The sequence below is a fragment of the Myotis yumanensis genome, unplaced genomic scaffold, assembly GCF_028538775.1.
Source record: "Myotis yumanensis isolate MYYU_CA2020_CCGP unplaced genomic scaffold, mMyoYum1.0.hap1 SCAF_8, whole genome shotgun sequence".
Lineage (NCBI taxonomy): Eukaryota > Metazoa > Chordata > Mammalia > Chiroptera > Vespertilionidae > Myotis > Myotis yumanensis.
In genome coordinates, this window is record NW_027223759.1 from 27,384,240 (window position 1) to 27,409,774 (window position 25,535).

Below are 25,535 nucleotides of genomic sequence, written 5' to 3' on the forward strand. Positions count from 1 at the left end.
ACAAAAGGAAACCCAAGCAAAACAGACCAAGTTAATCATTAAATTAAAAAAAAAAAGATTCTGATTTAGGTCGAATAGAATAAATTATTCTGGTGGACGCACATTTCTTTTATGCAATTCAAGAAGGCAGACCTCAAGGGGCATTATCCCATCCCCTCCAGTGAGTGGATCCACCTTTTCAATCTCATAAAAGTTTCTTAGGTTCTCAAGTATCAACATTAGAGAGTCTTTCTGGCATACATATTGTTCATGCATTCTAAAGTTCTCTATAAATATCAACATTTATAGAATGTCCTAACTAGAGCAGTTAATAAAAACTTGTTGAATTAGTAAAATGGTTGTATTAAATACTATGGAGACTACAAAGCTGAATTGTGCTACAGGCCTTGCTTTCTAGAAATTCTAGAAAGGAAGCTCCATTCACAAAAAGATAGAATGCAGAGTAGAAAGGGGTGAATTCCACAGTAGATGCACAGGAAGAAAGCTCTAGGTGCATGGAGGAGGGAAAGGATACTTTAGCTAGGAATAGAAGGGAAGTACCTCGCTAACATACTTGGTTTGGTTTGGAAGACAAAAACATTTTGGGGATGTGGACAGAGGGATTATGTTTATGTTGCTTCCAGTTGCATCTCCAGAGCTTAGCACAAAGGCTGGCACATAGCAGGTACTCACTAAATATGAGCTGAATGAATGATAGAGACAAAGCACACTCTACTGAAAGCACATAATGAAACAAGGCCCAGCCATGGATCGACAGGTCCAGTGAAGAATGTGGCTTCGTTGGAGCACAAGGCATCTGAAAAGGGTAGAAGTAGTTAAGCCTACAAATGCAGATTGGGATAGATGGGGAAGAGCCTTGATTGGCAGGTCAAGACACCTTTATCTAAGTATATGAATAACAAGGACATACTCTGTGATATGATCAAAGTGCAGCGGTGATAACCAATGTCAGCTGCAAGGACAGTAATGGCTTTTAAAACTCACACAATGAAAATGTTGAGCAATATAGCTGTTTTGTTTTTTTCTCTTTCCTCTTGAAGGAGAGTATGGCTGAGATCAGTCAGCATTCACTATTTACATAGTGGCGCAGGTAGGTTGAAATTTACCAGATGAGACCTCAGTATTATGAGGAGATTTCTATTTATTTTAAAATATTAACCCTACCCCTAAACAATAGGTAAATGGCCTATTATAAAGACTTGACAAGCAGACAACACATGACAAAAAGGCATTCCAGGGTATCCCTTAATTGCCAGAGAAACAGGATTGACTTTGCATGGTGTCTACAAGTGAAAGGCTAACCCATCCTCTTACAACCCTCAGAGAATGGTCTACAGATCTCTTAGTTAGTTTTAAGTTTCTCCTGAACTTATATTGTGATCTATCAGATTGTTCCTACCAGAGTATCTAGGTACAGCTTAACTAACACAGTTTCACAGTGCTGGGCTGAAAATGAGGTAGGAAGGCCACACTTTATTAAAGGGCTGAGACCAACATACTGCCGCATGTGAAATGAAGGACAAGTGAAGGTCATGTGTTGCTTCTATATCTGACTCTCCTCCAGAATGGCTGAATGAACAGCTTAGCACAGGAACAAAATGTATCCATCCAGTCTTATCATCACATGGGCCAGATCTGCATGGATGCAGAAAGGAGGAGACTGGGAGCCCGATGAGAAGAGAGAAATCTCCAGCATCACCAGTGGTGGGAATCTGCTGCTTTGGGGCACTCTGAACCCATCCCTGTGATTTCCCACCAGCGTGTCTGTTCAAAGAACAGGAAATAAAAGGATATATCAATTCCACTATCTTCCTTTCCTCCAAAGTCTTAGCATACTGTTTTCAAAGCCCTTTATCATGAATCCTGATCAACACATGTCTCAGTCACTAATGGTACCTACCGGTGCCATCAACTCAGGAGTCTATATAAAAGTGAAAGCACCTGACAGATAATCCTGACTAGGAGGGAAGGGGAATGGAGGGCTATAAACAGGCCATAGAGATCAGGAGACATTACAGGGAATGTCTGAAGTTCACATCTGTTTATCTTCGTACAAGGGTGTGTGTGTGTGTGTGTGTGTGTGTGTGTGTGTGTGTGTTTGTAAATATACATAAAGTTTAGCTACACAGTAAAGACATGGATTTTTAACAGACATCCCTCAGTGGGAACTGCCTTTCACTGCGGCCACCTTCGGGTAATACTTATTTCAATCAAGCAGCCATTGTTCGAGGCATTTTTGGAATGCCTTCTCAAGTTCCCATTTCTTTTTCTGCGACTGCCTTCTCAGCTTTGGGTATATTCTTTTGAATGGTCTCTATAGCAGCCAGTCTTGTCCTTCAAAGGCCTATTTGATCTTTGGAGACAGCCAAAAAGCTTTGAGAGCCAAATATTGTGAATAAAGGGGCTGATTAAGCTGGGTAATGGTTCCCAGAGAGGTATTATCTAAAGCCAAAGGACTCCAAAACTGAAGTTCCCAAAACAGAGCTGTTCACAATTGCCCTCATAGTTTTGTTGGAAAGGAACTCTCATAACATTAAAGGCAGACCTTAGCATGTGCTTCACGGACTTAAATTCAGCTGCCGTTATCCCTGCCCCTACACACACGTAATCAAGAAGGGCTTGAATAAAGGAACTCACTTGAACAGAGGCAAACATGTAGATCATGCATTTTTGTAATTTAGGAATTTGTTTAAAAAGAAAACACACACACACAATACCCATACTAGGCTCCTGCAGTCATTTAATTCAACAAACATCTGTTGTGTGATAAATAAAAATGCAACGATAAGGATGATGATATGTACTGAAAAGCAAAATATTGGTATGTGTATATTTAATGCACTTTATATATACAACCCCAACTGACTCACACCAACCATACAAGGCAAATATCACTACGATGTTTTACAAATCCAAAAACTCATTTGTGACACTCATAAACTGGACATAAAAAAGCAAAATGTTTCCTTGCAGAAGAGCTGTGCAAATAGCAAATGGTGATGCTCCTATGATACATCCTCTCTAGTTACATCATTGGGGAATAACTCGGGAGCCCAGAAATATGAAGCACCTGTCATGAGATTTAGTGGCTGGAAATTACATTCTGACAATCACGCCAGCATCGACTGTATCCTTCCGTGTGTCTTCTTGTAAGATAAAACCCACTCAATCCTATTGCCAGTAATGAAAAATGTAATTTCTGAAGTATGATCAAATAAGTCAACACTTGAGCAATGCTACTTGAGACCTATGGCTTATTGCATTAGTGCATCCGGTAGGAATTTACATATTCTGGACGGGACCCACTTCAACCACGCCTACTACAGCTGAAAAACAAACAAAGCTTCAGCTGCCTTTCACACTGTCAGCCTACCCATGAGTCTTCACTGTGAAAGCAGCTGAAAACAGCTCAAGGTTATGCCTATAAGTACAATGGAGTGATCAGCCCTCTTTCATCAATGCATTTTTAGTCAAAGCCATTGATTAACAGCTTTTATTTTGTATTTAAATGTGTTGAAACATCCTGCCAATTTGCTGGGTCAAGTGTAACACTGTTATAAATACCTGGTTAGAGCATTACTAACAGTTTCTACTTTTACTACAAAAATGGGAGTAAAATATTATAAGCTACTCGGCTATTGTCATATACTAAAATTTAATCAGAAAGTAACTCTTCCTCATCCAACTGTGCTTGAAAAAAGATGACTACAGTAAAGACTTTTCTTCAAAGGAGATCATTGTTTGAAATTTTATATTGTTGATTCAACTAGAAAAATTTGTATAAATAAATTCCTCCTCTTAAAGAAATGTGTTAAAACAGCATATTTCTTTTTCTCTTAATATAAACAGCTGTGACTTAAAAAACATTCTTGAGTATAATACAGAAAAATTCTTGAGTATAAGTTATAGCATAATAATAAATGTTTAAATAGGGGAGGAAAATAATATTTTGATCATGTTTAGATCTTTCCCATTCTTAAAAAAAAATTCTGTGATGAGAAAATCTATGGAATGTTAACCAACTTTTTAAGTCCTCTAGGTAGTCTATCCCTTTCTCATACTCCCAAACCATTGTGCAGGGGCAGAAGTATGGCGATTGACAGTAGATACAGCCTCTGGCTTCCTGGCTTTAGTTTCCAAGAGCCTAAGTCCTTAGGGGAATGGCACAGGCCTCGTATTTGCAAGAACCAGGAGGGGAGAAAAAGTGGGAAGGAAAGAGAGCAGACATCCATGGGTCACTCTGTCCTTTGCAGGGTGATGAGCATGGCACCTGGGACATCTCTCTATAGCTTATCTTCCCAGGTCTGCTTATTTCTTATTTCACACAATTATAATCAACTGCAAACTGCTACCATGACCACAATTCATTTCTCCAGCTCCCTCACTGATGCCGATGCAATTAATTCATGGTACCACTCATTTAGAGCTGATCAAGTATTTTGGAATGCTTACATATTAATAAAACACCTTGTTAAACACTGCAAAAGTACTCTGTTTTTTAAGCATACCTGAAATCTGGCCAATGGGCCCAGCTGGTTTGTTTTTCTTTTAAATCATCTTATTAAAAATATATGTATGATTTTGGGAGCGCAAAGGTGTTCCTCATTTTAACATTCACAGCCTTGCAATCTCAGGTGGACAAACCAGACCACTGATCCATCTGATGGACTGTGAAACCCCTTATTAAAGGAATTCCTGGCTTAGAACTTGGGTTCCACCATGTGGGTTGGATGATAGCACCTAGGGAGAAAACAGCATTATCAGCACAACTCAGGTAGCTGTGGACATCAACCAAGGTGGAGGGAAAGAAGAGCTTCAAGTTTGGGACAAGGGGAGAATCTCTGCTTTACACAAGGTACAGCTGGGAGGTGTGAGAAGCTGAGACTTTGGGAAAGGACAGACCTAATTCCTGAAAAAGCATTGCTTTCTTTTTTTTAAAGCATTCTGATTTAAAACCTTAAGACCATAACCACTGAAAATTTTATATATATAAGTTTTTACATATATATAGGATTGAACTAAAGACCTAAAGTTAGAGGTGAGACCAACATGTTTGCTACTTCTGTTGAAAGGAGAAAGCCATTTTAGCTAACGAAAGGAAACCAACATTTTAAAAAAACAGGCCAGAACTGAGCTGGAAAGACTTGGTTTCATGGTCGTAAATGGCAAAGGCTAACAGACCAGCCAAGCCAGCAGAGCTGCTTAAATAGCACTTTTGCCTGGTGCGAGTCACATGGGAGGGGAACGGTGGAAATAACAAGGTTGCTGGCCGGCCCCTCCAGCGTGCAGGGTTGCCAAGGAAGAAAATTCAGACAGAGCTGCCAACATGTGAGAGGCCATCTCGCTCCAGTTCCTCCTTTGTCCCACTGAAAGACCTTCTGGCAGGGCTGGTGACTTCAGGAGACCACCAATGAAGAAAGGCACACGTATTATGGAAAGGAAAAAAGAGAGGGAGTGACCGGAGAGAGACCATCAACACCAAGCTTGTGGGCTCCCGCTGTGGTCCACTGGGGTGACTTCTGTCAGCATGTGTGTTTCTCCTTCCTCGGCAACCGAGGACAGGGGGAGGGTCTGGAAACGTTTCAAGAGGGTTAGGGGCTTATGGAGAAGGCAGATTACAACAGCAACAACAACATATGGTTCTCAACAACTAAATGTATTCTGTCAATGATAGATTAAGGAAACCTGAGCAAACATCCAGAAATCTTTTAAGCCAAAGAATATTCACGTTAGCTGTTTCCCATTCTTTTTATTAACTGAGAGCATGCTGATCAAGCAGAAGATAATTTAAAGATAAAGCAGATAGGGTTCAACACCATAACAGCCCCTCCAGAGGTAAATCAAAATGGCTCAAATCTCTTTTCTATCAAAATGATCATATATCCCCATGTACACAATGGTCAAGGTAGAGGAACTCGGAAAAACAATCCCTCCACACTTCAAGTCAGACCACATGCGCTGTGGGACAGGAAGCTTTAGTTTTCACAGAGCTAACCCAAATAAACCTGTTACTCAAAGACACGAAGATGATAAGATATCGTCTTCCCTACCTGAGTAAGAAAGTCATAAAAGTCAGTGTTTCTTCTGCTTTCACGGCAGCTATTTCTGTAGTATTTTCCCTCGGAGGAATTACATTCCATTTCTGAAGGTTTATATTGTCATTTCACATCAGTTTTTTATTGTAATGTTCAGCAATACAGGATACAGGTTTTTATCGGTCTGACTTGGATACAAACCAGTGGATTGAAATTCAGATCACAACTTAGTTTACAATGGGATGTCAAGATGGTAAAAAGTGTTTGCAACACCGATTCTGTAATTAGGCAAAAGGTAACCCAGCAGATCTGCTACCACTGCCTTTACTTTTTCTGTTAAACACTAAATAGGTTTTGCATTCTTTGCCCACTCCCTGGAGTCGTACCACAAATTGCTTCAAGAAAGCAAGTGCCTGACTTTACATTTGAGTAATGGTCTTGCTATCCAATCATTTCTTATCAACTATCAACAACTTTTCAGTGATGGCACGGGAACTACAGGAGAGAACAGCATTTGCACAGAGGCCCCGGGTCTGCAGCAGGCTGAGGTAAGGATCGTTAACACCACTGACATCACTTTTGGCAGCTGGGGAAAAGGGAAAACCTATGTTTAATCTATTTCCTACTCACCACAAGTTTTAGCTGGAGTCACAGATAATATGGGCTGTGGTTGACTTTATGGAAGAATTTGGTAATGCAAGAAAAATGTACTGAACTGAACAAGCATCTTTACAAGGAATCACGAGGTACCTCAGCTGTGTGGCCCTGCTTGCCCTGCTGTAGGTTTTTTGGTCATTAAACTGGCTTAACAGAGGACAGAACCATTCCCAATTGTTCCTAGGAAGTTCAAGCTCAGTAGAAGACGTTCCCTACTACACACACCTAAATTAACTTCTCCTGGAAACCATTATCATAAATCACAAACAAAAACGTTTTAGCCTATTTCTTTCTTCTTGCTTTGAGATACCAAGAGGAAAATGTTGGGAAAAATTTAATCCAGGAGTCTTTGAAGTTAAGTTCTTTCTTTTATTTGTAAATTGTCTAAATAATAAAAGAACACTCTTTGAAACCAACTGAAACTGCTCACAAATAGATAAGTATAGGGGAGTATGTTTCAAATGTATTCAACCCACAGGGTCTCATTTGTTTTGCCTTAAGAATTCTTGTTAAAGAAATGCAAGTCATAAAGATTTCTGGTCTATGAGAGCAATTCTTAAACAAAAGTCAACGTTAAATAGGATGAAAAACTGTACCAACCGTCCTATATTACAGGTGGGGCCTCTATTTAACTGGGTTACATTAAAGACAAGCTGTAATGTTGCTTGCAATAAAGTATTGCAATAAAGGTGTGCTTCCCTTGAGTTGCCACTACCCAAGTGATATGTGATTAACCTGTATGCAATTTTGATTTCTAAAATGCAATTTAGAAAACAATCCAAAACATGTTATTTCGAGAATGAAGATGGAACTATTTCATGGCTGTTATGCTTTATAAAGACTGATCAATTTTGACTCAAAACTTATTTCCAAGTGAAAATTTAAAATGAGACTAAGATAATTAGATGATCTCTCCTCTCACTGTTTTCTTCTTTGTCATTTTAGGCAAGTGACTAACCTTACTAAATTTCAATGTTTTCATCTGGTATGTGGGGGTAAAGGTACCCATTTCATGGGGTTGTCACTGAGGTGAAATAATGAAAAGTTCTTGTCATCGTGCTTGATAAATAACAAGTCCTCAAACATCAGCTCTTATTGTAACTACACTTATTAAGGAGAAATCCTGCCCAGACAGTGTGTCTCAGTAGTTGAGCGTCGACCTATGAACCAGGAGGTCACAGTTCAATTCAAGGTCAGGGCACCTGCCCAGGTTGGGCTCAACCCCCCAGTGGGGGTTTGCAGGAGGCAGCCAATCAATGATCCTCTCCCATCATTGATGTTTCTGTCTCCCTCTCCTTCTCCCTTCCTCTCTAAAATCAATAAAAAAGTATATATTTTTTTAAAGGAGAAATCCTTAGATTTCCTATCTTCTCTGGATACCTGACTACATACCAGCCAAAAATGCCCTGGTAGAACTAGCAAGCAAAAAGAACGCCACAAACCAGATGACTGAAGCTGAAGTCAAGATGAGACCATGACTTGGGAAGAGAGACAAAGTTATTTCTGAGAGAAAGTAGGTATGGAGAAAATGCCAGAACAAAAAGAAAAAGTGGTGGTAACAAAGCTAAAAATATAATCGTGTGATACAATTTTAGAAAAAGATTTACCTAACTACAAAGAAACCAGCACGAATTGACTATTAGGATAGACAGCATGAGCATATCTTTGTGCAGCTCTTAAATGTATGCTTTCTACAGAGGCACCGTGGAAAAGCCATTTCGATTGCTTTCCCAGAAGAAATTAGATGCTTGAAGTCCCCCTCCCCACACACCCTTTCTAAGTAGCTAACGAAAGACTTATGATGCTACATGAAATAATTTACAAAGAATTCTCATGACTAGGCTTAAATGGAAGTTCAATGAGATTCTTGTGCACCATTTCCAAGCTCTAAAGCATGTTTCTAATTGTTGGGGGAGGAACTGGGTGGCTTTTGTTTCCGAATTCTTTTCCCAATCTCTCATCTGAAGAAACTGAACAGGAGTGTGACACAGCCAGTCAATGCCGCTTAAGTAACTTGACGAAATACTGAAATTGCTGCCAGATGCACACGTCTAATGGTTGGCAGCTGGATGAGGAGGGGAAAAAATCGCAAAGATAATCTGAAATAATAGACAATGTATACACTGCATGCATTTCTAAGGTCTTTGAAGCAGACAATGGGGTAGATTTCTAACTAACTGCAAACACTTCTTTATTGTCTCAAGTAAGGAGTCAAAATTCTTCTAGTTGACAAAGGTGCTTGACCTTTCACCTGCTGACCCCAAAGCTCCTGGTCCCTTGCTTTCATCTCTCAAGTCTCATTTTCTTTATTTCTTTTTTAAGTATGTCTTTATTGATTTTAGAGAGGAAGGGAGAGGGAGACAGAAACACTGACGAGAGAGAAACATCGATTGGCTGCCTTCTGCATGCCGCCTACTGGGGATCCTGCCCGCAACCCGGGTATGTGCCCTGACTAGGAATGGAACTGGGTGACCTCTTATTGCATGGGACGACCCTCAACTATTGAGCCACACCAGCTGGTTCAAGTCTCATTTTTACTTTACTCTTGTTCTGCCCTCTCTTCTCCATTATCTAACATCCCAGACCTTTTCGTTTTAATTTGAAGAGTGGCATTTTCTGGAAAGTTCCCTAATTTACTGAATTAAGCATACTGAATTAAAACGCATCGTGTTGTCGGGTGCTGAGCAGGTTGCCTGGCTTCCCTAGAAGCAGCTGAGGACAGTTGTGTTAAATTCTTAATCTAGAGGTGGTAACACTTTTAACCAAGGGATCCTTATTGAGAATATTTATCAGTGATCCTGAGGGCATCACAGTCCCCAGGGAAAGAATTGTGATCTGTGAAGGTGACCCTCAGGCTCACTGGAGCGCCAGGCAGGAGCCACCTGGACCTCAGCTGAACAGTGCTCATCCCGCCTCCAAGCATTTCACTAAATCTCTAGAGCAGTGGTTCTCAACCTTCTGGCCCTTTAAATACAGTTCCACATGTTGTGACCCAACCATAAAATTATTTTCGTTGCTACTTCATAACTGTGATGTTGCTACTGTTATGAATCATAATGTAAATATCTGATATGCAGGATGGTCTTAGGCGACCCCTGTAAAAGGGTCGTTCGACCGCCAAAGGGGTCGCGACCCACAGATTGAGAACCACTGCTCTAGAGCATTTCACTAAATCTCAATTTGCAGGGGTAACAACAATGTCTCCCCTCAAGGCAATGCCTGGAATCATTTTTGGTTGTCACAACCAGGGTTGGAGTGAGGGGGGAGGGATGTTACTGGCACCCAGTGGGTAGAAACCAGGGATACCACTGCATCCTACAATGCACAGAAGGCCAACTGCAACAAGGAATTATCTGGCCCCAAAGTGTCCATGGTGCTGAGGTTGGGAAACCATGCCTTCAGCTGAAGAAATAGAAGAAGCCACCAAACACACTTTTCCACTGTTTCTGGGGTCCATGCCAGTTCCAGGGAGGAGTGAGGGGAGAGGCATTCCTGTTCTGAGGTTGTCCTTGATTTCTGACTGTCACCCATGGGTTCAGAGTCCTAGTGGGCGCCTCCCCAGGCTCACAGCCTTTCCCCCTGCAGTGTTCAGTCAATGTGGTGAACCAGTCCTGGCCTGTGTTTTCATATGTCACCCCTGCAAAGGAAAACAGGAACCTTCTGGATGCAGTGGGAAAGCAATTACTAGAAAGCAGAGACTATCTGGCACTCGTCTGAGGAAGAGTAGCATGGAGATGCTGCCTTTGTCTGGACCATGAAAAAAAGCAGCCCCATGGAGAATGCATTTAATTGCTCCCAGGTTGGTATCTTCACCCAATGCAGCCAGTAGTTTCCATATGGTCTTGGACAAGTCATTTGACCTCATTTGCCCGCACAATTTAATAAAATATCTAGTATTCAAGATCCTTAAACTCAGTGAAAAAAGGACACTATGAACAAGAGACACTTTACTTATGTTACTAGTGACTGTTAGTCATGCTCATTGCCCTCAAATATCTGGGAGTGAAAATAAATTAAAAAATCAAGAAACAGGTCTCTTCCATTCCAGAATTAGTCAAATTTTAACAATGAATGCACTAACTTTGCTCTCTAAGTGGTTACTCCTAAGTCAGAATATTGTTTCCTAGAGGTGTTTTTTGTTTTGTTTTGTTTTTACTCTATGAAATAAATACCCAATTTATTACACACAAAAAACAACCCACAAAACAAAACAACAACAACAACAAAAAACAGAGACTAAGATAGAAATTCCAGTTGCTGTTTCTAAATATAAGATGTCTTCTCAGGAAGACACTTTTAGGTCTGTTTTCCCTAAACTTAAACTTGAAGAAAAATAGCAGGGTAGGGGGAAGGGCTCATATACCATCATCAATGAGAGTACACAGTGTTCTAAATTCTAAAAATCAGGCAATGAACAGAAAAAACAAGTTGATTTCCTGGTGGTTAGAAACAAAATTTGCAGATTGAACCCTAATGTAACGGCAATAAGAACAGAACCTCCTTAAATATAGCTACGGAAGCTGTTGTGGCCCGAAACTACACAAAGAAAACAATAGGTTCTATTCATTCTACACCATAGCCTGAGATGCTGACAAAATGCCTTCAAAATAAAACCCAACCACACAATTTCACCATTACTATCTAACAGCGACAGGCTATAATTAACACTTAATCAGCAGCCCTATGATGAACTTTGTTTAATTATACTAAAAAAAAAAAATTGCCTTAGATTTTCCCCGTAAAGCCATGTCACAAATGGTCAATGGCCTGCCTACCTGTTCATTTGGTTTCTCCATTCTTTCCTGCCATAACAATATAAGGCACAGCGTGATTACAAAAATGTTCACGTCAAACCTTAGTGCTTCTGAGATGCTCATCTGTCTTCCTGTCCCCGACTCTCAGAGTCCTCCTCACTCCCAAACCATTCGCAGTACCCAATGGGGCCGATACACATAGCCACTGAGTTGTTTCGCATCATTTCTTCTCAGATCCTCCCTAGAGGACTTCAGTAGAAACAAAGCCTTTCAAACAGAGGTCTGAGGATTGAAAGCAACCAGATCCTTGTTATTTCTCATTCTAATGCAGACCCAGAGAGAGTCAATAGGAAGGTGACTTGAGAACATTTGACTTAAGTAAATAAGCAGAGACCCTTCACCATGGTGGCCTTTGTCCCTGGCATTGGCCATTTAGTGGTTTACTGGCATTTCTTCCAGGGAGAGACCCAAGAAATAAAAAGAGAACTTAACCAAAATTCAACACAGTAAGTTTTTTCCACCTGAGAGTCTATGAAAGTGGTAAGGATGATGGTACAATGGCTAACCAAAATATACATCTGGATGATAATTATTCCAATTTCTGTTTTAGATGCTCCATTCTCATTTCTATAAGTGACCTCCACTATAAGATTAAGTTACCACAGAAAGAGTTGATGGATGACTATGAACAGAACAATCAAAGCAGTACCAGGCCTGGTATTAGAACTTCCTTGATCATCTGGTTATTGTTTAGGGTTAGAATCATCATTCTAAGCTCATGAAACTAGTTAGTAGTAGTACTGAGGTGAGACCAGGAAGTCACCTCACCCCAAAGTAATATTCTTTCTAACCACGAGTCTTTAAAATCTTAATGGCCCCAACTATTTAGAAAAGTAAAATGATCCTAATAAAAAAAAAAACAGGGTGATATTCAGTATAAATGCAAAGGTTCTAGCAGCCAACTCATTCCACTACAAAATGGGGGCCTCTATAGGTGATGGGGTAAACAAAGAGCGAAAAAAGACTCCCAAAAGTTTCTGCTGACTACAAATTCATTGTAAATAGGGAATATACATCATTTATAGTTGACCCTTGAACAACCCCGGAGTTAGGGGCACCGACCCCCATGCAGTCCAAAGTCCATATACAACTACTGTTGACTTGAAGCCTTACCAATAACATAAACAATTGATTAACACATATTTTGTATATTATGTGTATTGTACTATGTTATTACAATAAAGTAAGCTAGAGAAAAGAAAATATTACTTAAAAAATCATAAGGAAGAGAAAATACATTGACAGTATTCATTGAAAAAAATACCAGACTCCATTTTCTCTATCAATGAAGTGTTGCAGCAGTGCACAGGCCTTACTATTGGATGGAAATTTCATTCACTAGTAGGCCTGACCCTATGCTCTGACCAGGAGCTGCAGCATTACTTGTCTGGAAGAGAAGCCCAGGCAAGGCAAGCATACCTTGCTAATCGTTTTAGAAAATGATAGGAAAATGATGATGTGGCCAGAGATACTCCCCAAGAGCCAATTCCCAAACCCCTGTGCAGTGCAATTCACACTCAATTCACATGAGTTGATTTCCTAACCAGTTGGGACAGAGTGAGAACACATTTCACTAAGGGCTATGGGATGCAACAGGAATGGAAATCACCTGCCAGACACTAACTGTGGGATCCATGCGGCCACCAGACAGTGGTGAGACCCTTGCTCCCCCAGCGCCACTTACTGGCACTGAGCTGCAGTTTCCTGGTAAAATGGTGTTAAAAGTCCCCAACTCATTGGGTTGGCATGAAGATTAAACGAGATAGTGATTGTAAAACTCAAGGCACAGGCTCCCACAATTAAGCATTTATAGAACAATTAATTCACTGTATTCGGTAGCCACCAGAAACCATAATGGGAGGAGACAGGCAGAAAGAGGAACTGAAAGGGGAAGGAAGGTGCTTGACATTAACACTCGCTGCTCTTTGCAATACTGCTGATGTGTCTGCAGAAAGGAGCACCCCAAAAATGATGTCATAAAAACCCCAGCAATGACACTCATCGAGTGGAATTTTGTCGGAGTCACAACTACTTTATCCCTGGGTATGACAGTGCTTCCTACTTTGCTTTGAACTTATCATTTTAATAGTTGATCCATTGTTTAAAATGGATCATTCTTAGCAATTATAAAGCACCCTAAACTTCTGTCATCTGAATTTTTAAACTTCATTCACTGAAAGGTAAAATTATAACTAGGCATGAATCATGCCATACTCTATGCCATGAAATTTAATTTCATGAGACTGAATTTTCATTTGATGAACATCCCTTACCCAATTGTTCTTGAGGTTTCTTATCTTTAACTTTCAACTCAGTTTATCATAGTGTTTTAGACATTATTGGCACTCAATAAAAACTGTTTATACTGTCTCAAAAAGTGTCTATAAAAAAATTGTATGTATTCATGCACATATTCTAAGGCCCATATGGCTTGATGAAGGGTAATTTCAACCACACAGAAAATGGGCTCTTAAGTTTTTGTGAAGTTTTTCTCACACTGGGCAGTGAGTGAAGTAGAGGACATTCGCTAACCTTTTAAAAGTGTTATCTCCTCCTTTTGATAAATATAAAAAGAAAACTCAACCTAATTTTAATGCTACAAATTAAATAACATGACTAACAAAATAAAGCCATTTTAATATTGATTTTAATTGTTTTCAAATAATATTTGTGTCCTCCACTCCTGATGTCTCCCTCTCTCTCTCTCTCTCTCTCTCTCTCTCTCTCTCTTACATTCTCCATCAATAACAAAGCCAACAGTTGTTACATGTCAGGTTCTACTTACAGGTTTTAATGTGCATTATTTCATTTAATCCTCATAACCAACCTGAGATTTTATTAGTATTCCTGTTTTAAAGACCAGGACACCAAGGTTCAGAAAGGATGAGTAAATTCCCAAGGATCTCAAAACTAGTAAATATGGCAAATGGGATTCAAAACCCATGCTCTTGACCACAATGTATAGACAATGCTATAAAAAGCAGGGGTGGAAGTGCTGTTAAACCTCTCATCTAAATAGAGCCCATTGGCATATACCAAGTTCTTTTTATAAAAGGAAACAGGGGGTAAGCTTCATGTTTACAAAGGGTAATGAGAAATTACACAGTGAAATGCCATTCTGATAAATCTAAACTAACTCAGCTAAAACAACATTTCACAGAATAGGCACCTGGCTATCAGAAATGCCTTCCCTTCTGGAAACAGCCTGCAAAAGAGATTGCCATCATAAAAGCCCCCTTTTATCCCTTATTGTGTGCCCTCCTGCAAAAACACTAAATGTGAAATCTGTCATTTCTTGAAGAGTCTAGACAGTAGTAGATGCAGGCAACTGGGTGTGACTAATAGATTCTGACAAACAAACACAAATGGAGCCAAAAGGTAAAGCAGGAGGCCTGACATTTATTGGCCCCATAAAACAGAAACCCTTTCCCTTTAGGACCAGGGCAAGATCTGGTACGCTCCGGGATATTTTTATCCGGCAACTTTTCTTTCCGCCCTTAATTTAGAAAGCCAAAATAAAACCCAGAAGAAGTCCACTTACGGAGTCCTGCGCCATGTGCTATAATAGGTGGAGAGAAGTCCTCGGCCATTAGAAGTCAGGAGAGAACAGAAGATTAAAAGCCAACCATACACAGCGGCCTCTCCCTTCCCAATTGTTTACATTCTTAGACATCCACTTTTTAAAAATACTCCCTCTGTAGATCAAAACAGGCTGAACTTTGAGGAGGCGAAAACAATGATGTTAGCTTTAAGATATTATACAGTGTACATATAAACAGAGCTGAGTTATGTGCACTGTTCTAGTTGGCTGTCAAATGATCTGAATGGCTCAAATGGAGAACTCTAATTCTGTGCATCTCATAGTCTTCAGAAAACTCTAAAATATATACCTAACCTTCAACATGCTATGCAGTTTGAGTGAACCTTCCCTATTGTAAGATACAGGATGCAACTGGTTTAATAAATCAACATAATCCAAACAAGCTTTTTCAAGGTGAACTTGGGTGGCTCGAGGCCTGGATGACACTGGATGCAATTCCTGGGGGTGGGGCACTCTGTCCCTTCATTCCCATCTTTCCCCCTTCCTGCCTTTTCCTTTCCCTGAATACCTTCTCTCTATCAATTAATGCCACCCATAAATACTTGTCAGCATGGTTATTGATATGCAGGCTTAGAAAACTGGGTGGTCCCAACTCAACAACCATTTATTTCTATTGTTGCCTTCAAACATAAAACACTAATCCAATACAAACTGACCACAAGAGCATGAATCTCCCCCTCCTAACATCATAATGTGCTTAAACTTTGATGTAATATAGAAATATAAAAATAAATTGATGTAATATAGAAATAACCAGACTATTACTTTGATTCTTTTCTTGTTTTCCAAAATTTTCTAAGATATCTTCATGCATATAATTTATATAGTGACAGAAATACAGAAATCTATATATATAAAAGCCTAAGCGACCAAACAACTGAAGGACCAGTCGGACCAGTCGCTATGATGCACACTGACCACCAGGGGGCAGACGCTCAACACAGGAGCTGCCCCCTAGTGGTCAGTGCGCTCCCACAGGGGGAGCGCTGCTCAGCTGACCGACCCGTCAGGGCAGCCCACAGGTCCAATCTCTGGAGAATGGGCCAGGCACCAATGAACTGGTGCCCCTGGCACAATCCCAACAGTGCCCCTGGCCTCCTGGAAATCAGCCTCAGGCACCTTGGCCACTTTCCCTCCCTAGACGCTCCGCAAGGAAGGAACGATATAAAAGCGGCCACCAGGTGGCTCCCGAAACACGACGCGAATGTCAGCGGGATGGATCCAGATCCCCGGCCCCACCACCCACCTGCCTGTAGGGCCAATCGCATGGGCGCCAGATGCAGGGCTCACAGCTGGCGAGTGCTGCTGTGGCAGTGCGAGCCTCGATATGTGCAGCAGGGCTGGGATGAGCGGGAGCAGCAAGCAGCATTGGACTGCGGGTTTCCGCCCAATCCCTGCAGTCCACCCTGAGGGACCCCACCCGTGCACAAATTCGTGCACCAGGCCTCTAATAAGACATAAAGAGCATAATTTTTTAGGGTGTAAACATAAATCAGGGAAGAGATGAAGTTAAATTATCAGATGCAAATGGTGACAACCTCACAATTAGCCAGACAGAACACAATCCGACCTAATATTCCTATAATATGCAAGGAACTAGAATTTTTGAGGATCTATAAATAGATATAGGGGATTTTTATCTTTTGGGTTTTTTTAGAGAGACAGGAAGGGAGAGGAAGAGGGAGAGGGAGGGAGAGAGAGAGAGAGAGAGAGAGAGATCAGTTGCCTCCCATATGTGCCCCGACCGGGAATCAAACCCACAACCTTTTGGTGCCCAGGATGATGCTCCAACCACACCCAGCTAGGGCCAGGGACTGGTTTTGCAGGCAATTTTGCAAATCCTTTAGCAAAAATGTTCAATGCATGTTACAAATTATTTTATCCAGTTACTGTGGACGAAGAGAGGCTGTGCCATTATACATTTACTTCTGCTCATGCCCAGAATATGACTCATAGAGGCCCAATGGGGGATAATAAAAAAAATAAGTCCTACTATCCAAATCTGCCTGTTTCGGGGGGAAACGAACATTACGCAACGCTCAGAGCACAAATAAAAGTCACAACTACCAAGTAATAGTCATTAGGCATCCACGTGGTTTTGAAAGCCAAATCCAAATGCTTGTTTATAAATGTGAGATAGAGTCTCTGTATTTTTACGATGCCATGTTGGTAAATGAAAAAGTCCTTTCTACAAAGCAAAACATTTTGTCCAGAAAAAAACTTTTATGCAGGTCTGGAGCCAATGAACTTCTAAACACGGTACCTGCATTTAATAAAGGGGCAAATAAGTACCGGTTTCTTGAGTCTGACGTTACAAAGGTTTGACACGGCCAGCAAAGCATGGCAGCTGGCACATGTCCTGGACCATTACCCATCAAACAGCAGCCGAAGCAAGTCGCCTTCCAGAAGTGTGCAGCAGTTCCTATAATACAGTAAAATGTTGACATGCAGTGAAATGTGCCCCTTCACAGAGGCCGAATGAAGATCATATGAGCAGAGAAGAGCTGTTAGGACCTCACCAAATATATACTTTCAAGTGTATGTAAAAACTGAATGTAAAACAACACAGAAACCTTTTTTTGTTTCCAAAATTCATGCAAAGACAAATAAAAATGACTTTTTGGAAATAATTTCAAACATGGCCCTTTCTTTACACTAAAGAAAATGAAACAGAATCAAAAGTCACAATAAAACACACCTGTTGCACCAGTGCCATGAATAACGAAGTCACAAAAATCCTATCGTTTGTCAAACAAAATGCTTTGTCTTCAAGAACTCTGCTAAAACATGTGCACAGGCTTAGGTGAGAAAGGAAAGTCACACATAGAGTAAGCCCACCCTCCAAACAAGTTTTTTTTATGTGCATAAATTAAATTTGGGTGGGTTGTTTTTTTATTGGCATTGTTTGCCCTAAAACAAGATTAAAAATTAATTTTAAAACCAAGATCCAGTAAGTGGCTTTGCTAAAATGTTGCCTGAAATATTATTTTAATAAAAGGAGCCATTAAGGATCTCCTTTCTACTCCTTCAATAGAGGTGAAAATACCCAATTAGTTTAATATGTCAATAGAGGAGCTCATGAATGGCACCTCTAATGGTGTCCGGGCCACACTACAAATATAGGGTGTCCCCAAAAAATGTATACACATATTTTGAATAATTATAAGGGCAGTGTTTATTAAAATACATTTCATTTTCAAAATTAAGCTATCAGCTGTTAAAGTGTGTATACATTTTTGGGGGGCACCCTATATATGCTGCTGTACTCGCCCCTCCCCCCCGCCCCATCTTAATCTGCTGTGGTTCCATTAGTAAGCCCCTACAAATGCAACCTGGCATTTACACTTTTGTACATCTGGAATGTCTCCACGTCAGAAGAGAGCCCTCATCCCCTGTGGAAGATGAACAAGTACACAGCTGGTGGGGATCCAAGCACGTATAAAGGAACCCACTTATGTGTGTGCATACACATGGCTAACCGGTTAATCCCTCCAGCACCCTCTTCTTTCCACTTTTTATATGAAGCTAGCAAGGAAATGAGTTGTGTGCTTTTCAAATTGAATTCTGTACTATTATCAGATATCAAACAATTCCTTGTTGAAAAGATATTGCAAGAACAAAGCTTGAAACCCTGCCATCAAAGCTGTCTGAAGTCCAAGGTGCTGTCTTTTACCGTCACCCGAAGCCTTGGAAGCAAATGTGCGTAATGCTAAAGCCAATCTTGTGAAAGTAGCATTGCGAAACCTAACCCCGCAACTCTGCTCAGAGCGGCAGACTCGCCCATGTGCGTTTCAGCAGACTCAGGGATTGCTGAGGTTTTCCACGCTGCTGCCATGAAAACCAATACTTCTGGGTTTCACTGCTGGCTCATGATGTGAAGCTAAACTTAGACATCAAGCTGGGTTCTATATTGAGCTACACCCCCTAACTCTCTGTGGGCAGGAATGTGAAAAGAGAGACAATTCCATTTCTGAACTATTGGTTTTAACGAGCAAAGCAGAGCAATAAAATCCAACTCTCTAGATAATTTACGACAGCAACAACATATAATTACTCTGGAATGTGTTTTGGTATTAAATTTGGCTTTTGTTGTAACTGAGGTTTGACAGGACAACCACAGGGGGCGCTATTTACACCATTGCCTGTGTGAACATAATCCCATGGTTGTGGGTTTTGCTAAGTCATTCTAATTCAGTTACCAAGAACTGTACCTCAGAAAAATGCTGGGGAAATATTCATTTATCCCTATATCTTCCTGTGTAATTCTTCCTAGCCACCTTTTCCACACTGGTCAACTGTCATTCACAGTGACAAAATTTTTGCTTTTTATCAAACCTCATACTGAATAAAGGCTAGCTGAAGTTTCAAAGCGCTTTCTTCTTCCCAACAAGAATCCTAGATTATAAATAATACAGGTTCTAACATTTGAACAGACCTAGGATTTTATAGGTTCTTCAATAAACCTGAAATGCTCCAAATCTAAGGAATCCACCCAAGGAAGCCACAGATTGTGAATCTTGAAACGTGAATGACTGCTTCATGAATGTACTTTGGAAATCATGGCAAAGCCATAAGCACGTTCATGGGTAACAGCAGTTGCCAAGTGGCATTAACTTTCCATTGTAAACTGTACGAAAATTAAAGTTTCTCATTATTTTCAGCTAAGACCCCTGGTTACTAGATGCATAGGTAGGTACTTCATTCTTATTACCCGAAAAGCATGTAAGACAGGGCTCAAGTGACTAACCTGTACACAGGCCTTGCTCATTACAGAAGCATTCTAAATAAAATTAAAAGGCTCCCTAAGGTTCACTTTCCTCCAATAACTGGCAATCGTTTTCCAGAAAAACATAATTCAAACAGTTTGATTTATTAATTTAGTTATGTTTCAAAAATCTTGCTCTTAATGAATATAAATATTCACCATCGCCATGTAAATGTGGCCTCCTGCCTTAGAATCACGGCCCAGAATTCTTTGGGGTGTCATTATATATGTTATATTGTACTGACAACTGAAGATACATAACTCATGCCTCCTGTGATATAACCATCTAAAATGCTCTGAGGCCATAGAAATGTAAAAAAAAAAAAAAAAAAAAGACAAAGAGCAAAAAAACACAGTAAGTGTTACCTCCCATCTCTACCTCCAACCTCTACAGCAGTGACTCAACTCTGCTCTTATAGCTCAAAAACAGCTGCAGACATTATATCAAGAAATGGATGGCCCTGGCCAGTGTGGCTCAGTTGGTTGAGCATCATCCCATGCACCAAAAGGTTGCCAGTTCAATTCCTGGTCAGGGAACATACCCAGGTTATGGGCTCAATCCCCAGTTGGAGTGTGGAGTGTATACGAGAGGCAACAGATCAATGTCTCTCTCTCTCTCTCTCTCTCTCTCTCTCGCATTGATGTTTCTCTCTCTCTCTCTCTCTCTCTCTCTCTTTCTCTCCCTCCCTCCCTCCCTCCCTCTCTCAAATCAATAAAAACATATATTTTAAAATGGGTGTGGCTATGTCCCCATGAAATTATAGAAACAGGTGACAGCCAGATATAGGGCCATGGGCTCCAGTTTGTAGACTCCTGATCTAGTGTGATAGAGTAAAACTACACATTTCATTGGAAATTAGGAATAAGAATACAAAAGGGAAAGAACATGAAAACCACAACAGCTAAGAATAACAACCCTCCATATAGAAAATATTTTTCTAATGCATGGAATCCAGTAAAGAAAATAGCAAACAAGTGGTTTATCAAAGTATATAAATATGCATTTGTTATTCTTACAAAATATTACACTATTTTGGTCATTCAGAAGAAAACAAGACTAATTTCAGAACATTCTGTCATTATCTACCTTTAAGTGCTTTTATAATAAAAACTAGAGGCCTGATGCATGAAATTTGTGCCAGGGTGGGCCCTCACAGCCCCCGCTACCTCTCAGCCCCACCCCCCACCTGTACCCGCCTTGGCCTGGTACCACACACCCTCCCCGACCTGGTTCCACAGAGCCTCCTGATCGATTGCCCCGCAGAGGGTGGCCTGGGCCTCCCTCTGTGGGGAGATCGTGGGGCGATGGTAGGCCCCCAACCAATTCCATTGCACCCGCCTTGGCTGGCCTGGCGCCAGTGCGTGTCATAGCGTGGTCAACCGGATGGTCGGTCTGCTGTTCGGCCATTTGGTCGATTTGCACATTATGCTTTTATTATTATAGATGTACAGTAATTTTCTGAATGAAAACATAAGAGGAGAGAAAAAAATCTGCTCAAAGTTACCCTCAAAGTCAAGAGGAAAGATTATGAGTATAAGGAACAGAAAAACTGGAGAGAATGCATTGCTGACAGCCTTATACTGGAGGGTCTCATTAGTTTTACGTTACCATTCCCTAAACATTTCCCTAACACCCTATTTTGGGTTCCTTTTTATTCAAACTACTACATTTTTTGGGTTTTTTCTTTTTATACCATGTTGTGGTTTCTTCAATCCTGAAATTATGCAAGATTCGGAGAGTCCTGTATTACGGCTCTCTGGGAAGACTACTGTCTACATTTATGACAAAAATATTACAAACAAAATCCACAAAAAGTGCCATGGATGCCACATCTCAGATCCTGGTGGTTACCCCCTCTGAATACCAACATAAGAATGAAATGACCAACCCAGAGAGCTTAAATTTCAAGGGTATTTTTAAAAAGATGCCATCTGCTTTCCAAACACAAAACAGCAGCAGATAGCATTTTCTCCTTTTCTAGCACCAGCAATCCAAAATATTAGATTATAGTGCACGTGATTTGCAACGGCCAACATGTCAACATTTTTGTGGTCTTGCTCTCTTGGTTTCTACTATATAAGCTTCATTACAGCAGGAATTATTTATTATTCTCACAACAGTTCCAAATAAACTTTAAATGCCAACAAAAAACACCCTACATAAATCCTCCATTCACAAAAACTTTGACTTTTGAATCAAATTTCTCTTTAGCAATGCTAAAACTACCCTTTCTTCACTGTCAATACCAACAATGACTCTCAGGGTATTACAATGGCCTACTCATTATAACAATCTCTGGGCCAATCACTAAGCAATCACTTAATAACTTCGTTTGTATCAATGGTACACAGTAAATGAACTCCAAATACGAATAAAGTGAAAATCCCTATATATAACTCTGTACTTCATGTCAAATGATCAAAACTGGGTAACCTTTAACAGCACACACTCCAATACCATGTCTATTCCATCTGAAAATAAGTTTTATGATTTCTCCCCACACCAGATTTTCTAAATAATATTTTGCTTTTGCTTTTACTGCACTAATAAAAGAGTACCTTTGGCAATAACAAAGGATCGCCAAAGGAATGTGACAAGAGTCAGATTTTAAAATGTGGATTTAAAATTGCTATGGAAAGTACATGAAGACCAGGAAAAAGAGAGATTAAATGAGGATGCAGTTTTGAATCCTAGAAAAAAGAGTAAAAGCAGATCACGGTGGTGTCGATCTCAGCACCATCTCTGCACACGACTGACACTGCCGTTCATCTGCTTTGTCAAGGTCTCAATGCTTGTCTACATGTGAGCATATCAGAAACCAACCAGCTGCCTAACTGGTTTTACTACAACATTCAAGACATCTATACCGGCTGAACATAACTGGAACCAGAAGACCACTTCAGAAAGTAAAATCCAATTACAACAGAGATCTAATTTTTATAGCAAACAACTGTTTAAATGGAATTCCATATTGGAAAATAAAAATATTGGAAAGGTTGAAATGAAAATATATGGGAGAAAGCCATTTTACCTTATGTTTAACCAAATATGTCTTAGTTGCTTCTACTGGCCAAGTGTTAGAATGAACTAAATGTGATCGATACTTTTTTTCTTCATGTTTCATTTCTGACTTCTTGTTTGGTTTCCACAGAACAATCGTAAAAAGGATCACTTCTATAAAAATATCCCAAGGCTCCATTAATTTCCCCAAGGGCCGCTCTTAATCAGGTATTTTTATTGTGGACTTTAGAAGCACTAAAGGAGTCATTATATTTGGTTTCTTCAATAGTTCCTTCATCTAATCCTGCCAGATCCTCCCTTGCTATTGACTCCTTGTGAACCTCAGTATTTCTTCCACATCACTTTCACTAATTTCATGAAATCCTACAGCTTTTGCAATATGTTCATTTTCAATGTTGAATAAAACTGATGGAAGAGCAGTCCCTGGTATTAAGTATAAAGAGATAATAGCTAGGAGGGAGCATGGAAGTGGTTAGTTCATTAGTGAATATTTTTATAGCTTCTACTTCCCTACTAAAACCTTATCATCGCAGGAACTCAGATAATGAAGATCACTCTCTCAACACCATCCTCCCCACCACCCACCTATCTAGGTTTTCATCAGCCCACTAGCATGTTCCCATGAAACCACTAGAGACAGCTGTCCAGAGCAGCTCAAAACAAGAATGATCACAGAATTAACACCTAGAAGCAAATGGCATATCCAAAACATCACTAAAAGTTAACTCGGCCAACATTTTCCAGGACATAGGTAAGGTCCAGTTTTTTAAAAAGCAATGAAAGTCAAAGCTAACACACTCTACACTTGATTGGTGCCATATGTTCCCATTATTGGTTTTAAAAGTCACAGAAAACAATGCTCTGAAAGGTAGGTGTTAGAGCAGACCAGTATCTAGCATACAGGAAGATTAAAGGATTAAAATGACCTAATACTGTACTTCCTAAAACATACAGACTTCCACCCAGTGCCAGTCAACTAGCAGCCAAGTGTTATCAGCAAGTCTAAATTTGGATCTCATAACCTAAAAAAACCACTTAAGATGAAAAGAGTGCTGAAATAAGTTCAAGGACTAATAGGGCCAATGTGAGAACGGGTCATGTCAGGTGACATGGATTCCAAAACAAAAATGACCAAATCAAGATGTATAAAACCTGGATTAAATTATTTACAGCTAGCCGAAACCAGTTTGGCTCAGTGGATAGAGCGTCGGCCTGCGGACTGAAAGGTCCCAGGTTCGATTCCGGTCAAGGGCATGTACCTGGGTTGCGGGCACATCCCCAGTGGGAGATGTGCAGGAGGCAGCTGATTGATGTTTCTCTCTCATCGATGTTTCTAACTCTCTATCTCTCTCCCTTCCTCTCTGTAAAAAAATCAATAAAATATATTTTTTTAAAAAAATTATTTACAGCTAGAACGCTTGTTGGAGGCTTAAATCAAGAATCCTACCCAGAGGGAAGGGCCTTTGCCATTCTTTTTTTTTTTTTTTTTTTTTAATCCTTACCCATGAACCTGCTTAGAGACAGGAAGAGGGGGGAGGACCTCAATATGAGAGAGGAACGTCAATCGGTTGCATTCCATATGTATCCCAAAAGAGGATTAAACCTGAAATGCAGGTATGTGTCCTGACTGGGAATTGAACCTGCAATGTTTCCGTGCACAGGATGATGCTCAACCAACTAAGCCATTCCAGCTGTGCCCTTTGCCATTCTTTATAGAATAACTGTGATCTGGCTTTAAAGAAACCAGATTAGGTGTACCTTGTAAGGAACCAGAGAGGCATTTCTGGGCCTGTCCTCCTAGCCAACTAGTCCATGGATGGAAGACCTAGACATGCATGACCTGTCATTTTAGGCTTCTAAAGAGTTTCACAGGAGGCTAGAGACTTTCCTTCCATTTTAAAGGCAGAAACTTATCAGCTCATCATTATAACATCAAAGCACCATTGGCCCTAAAACAATATGGGTTTGAACTGCAAGGAGTTATTTATATGTGGGTTAAAAATAAATACTGTAAATATATTTTCTCTTCCTTCAAATTTTCTTAATAACATTTTCTTTTCTCTCACTATATTGTAAGAATACAGTATGTAATACATATAACATACCAAATATGTTACCGACTATGTTATCAGTAAGTCTTCTAGTCAACAGTAGGATATTAGTAGTTAAATTTTTGGAGAGTCAAAAGATATACATGGATTTTCGATTGCATGGGGGTTGGAGCCCCAAAACCCCACATTGTCAAGGGTGAACTATAGTTTAACAAAGCTATCATTTTAGTGGGAATAAGGGAAATAATGAGGGAGCACTCCTCTGGTCATTATTTCCCCAAGGCTTTGTATCTATGATTCTGGGAAAACAGGAACATATGAAAATAAGCCACAAATCTATGGACTGAAGTTCTTCAACTTCTCTGAATGAACTTGGTCCATTCATTGATAACAAGCATAGGTTTATCTTAGTTAAGACATAGCATCCACTGATGGTCTTACTATTAATAAGGTGTGGCCTTTCAAGTAATATAAAATACAGCATCACAGTTTCACTGCTCTCCTACTTGATGAGCACTGCAGGTGCTGGGAAATCCACTCCTTTCCCAGAAAGGAAATAGGAGGTTTTTTTAAAAAGCACTAATAAAGTT

The 25,535-nt window shown here is 40.1% G+C and overlaps 1 protein-coding gene across 1 annotated transcript in view; it reads right to left on the minus strand.

Annotated features, from left to right (window-relative positions):
* The window catches only part of IRS1 (insulin receptor substrate 1), a 58,663-nt gene that overhangs the window by 5,422 nt on the left and 27,706 nt on the right, over window positions 1-25,535 (minus strand).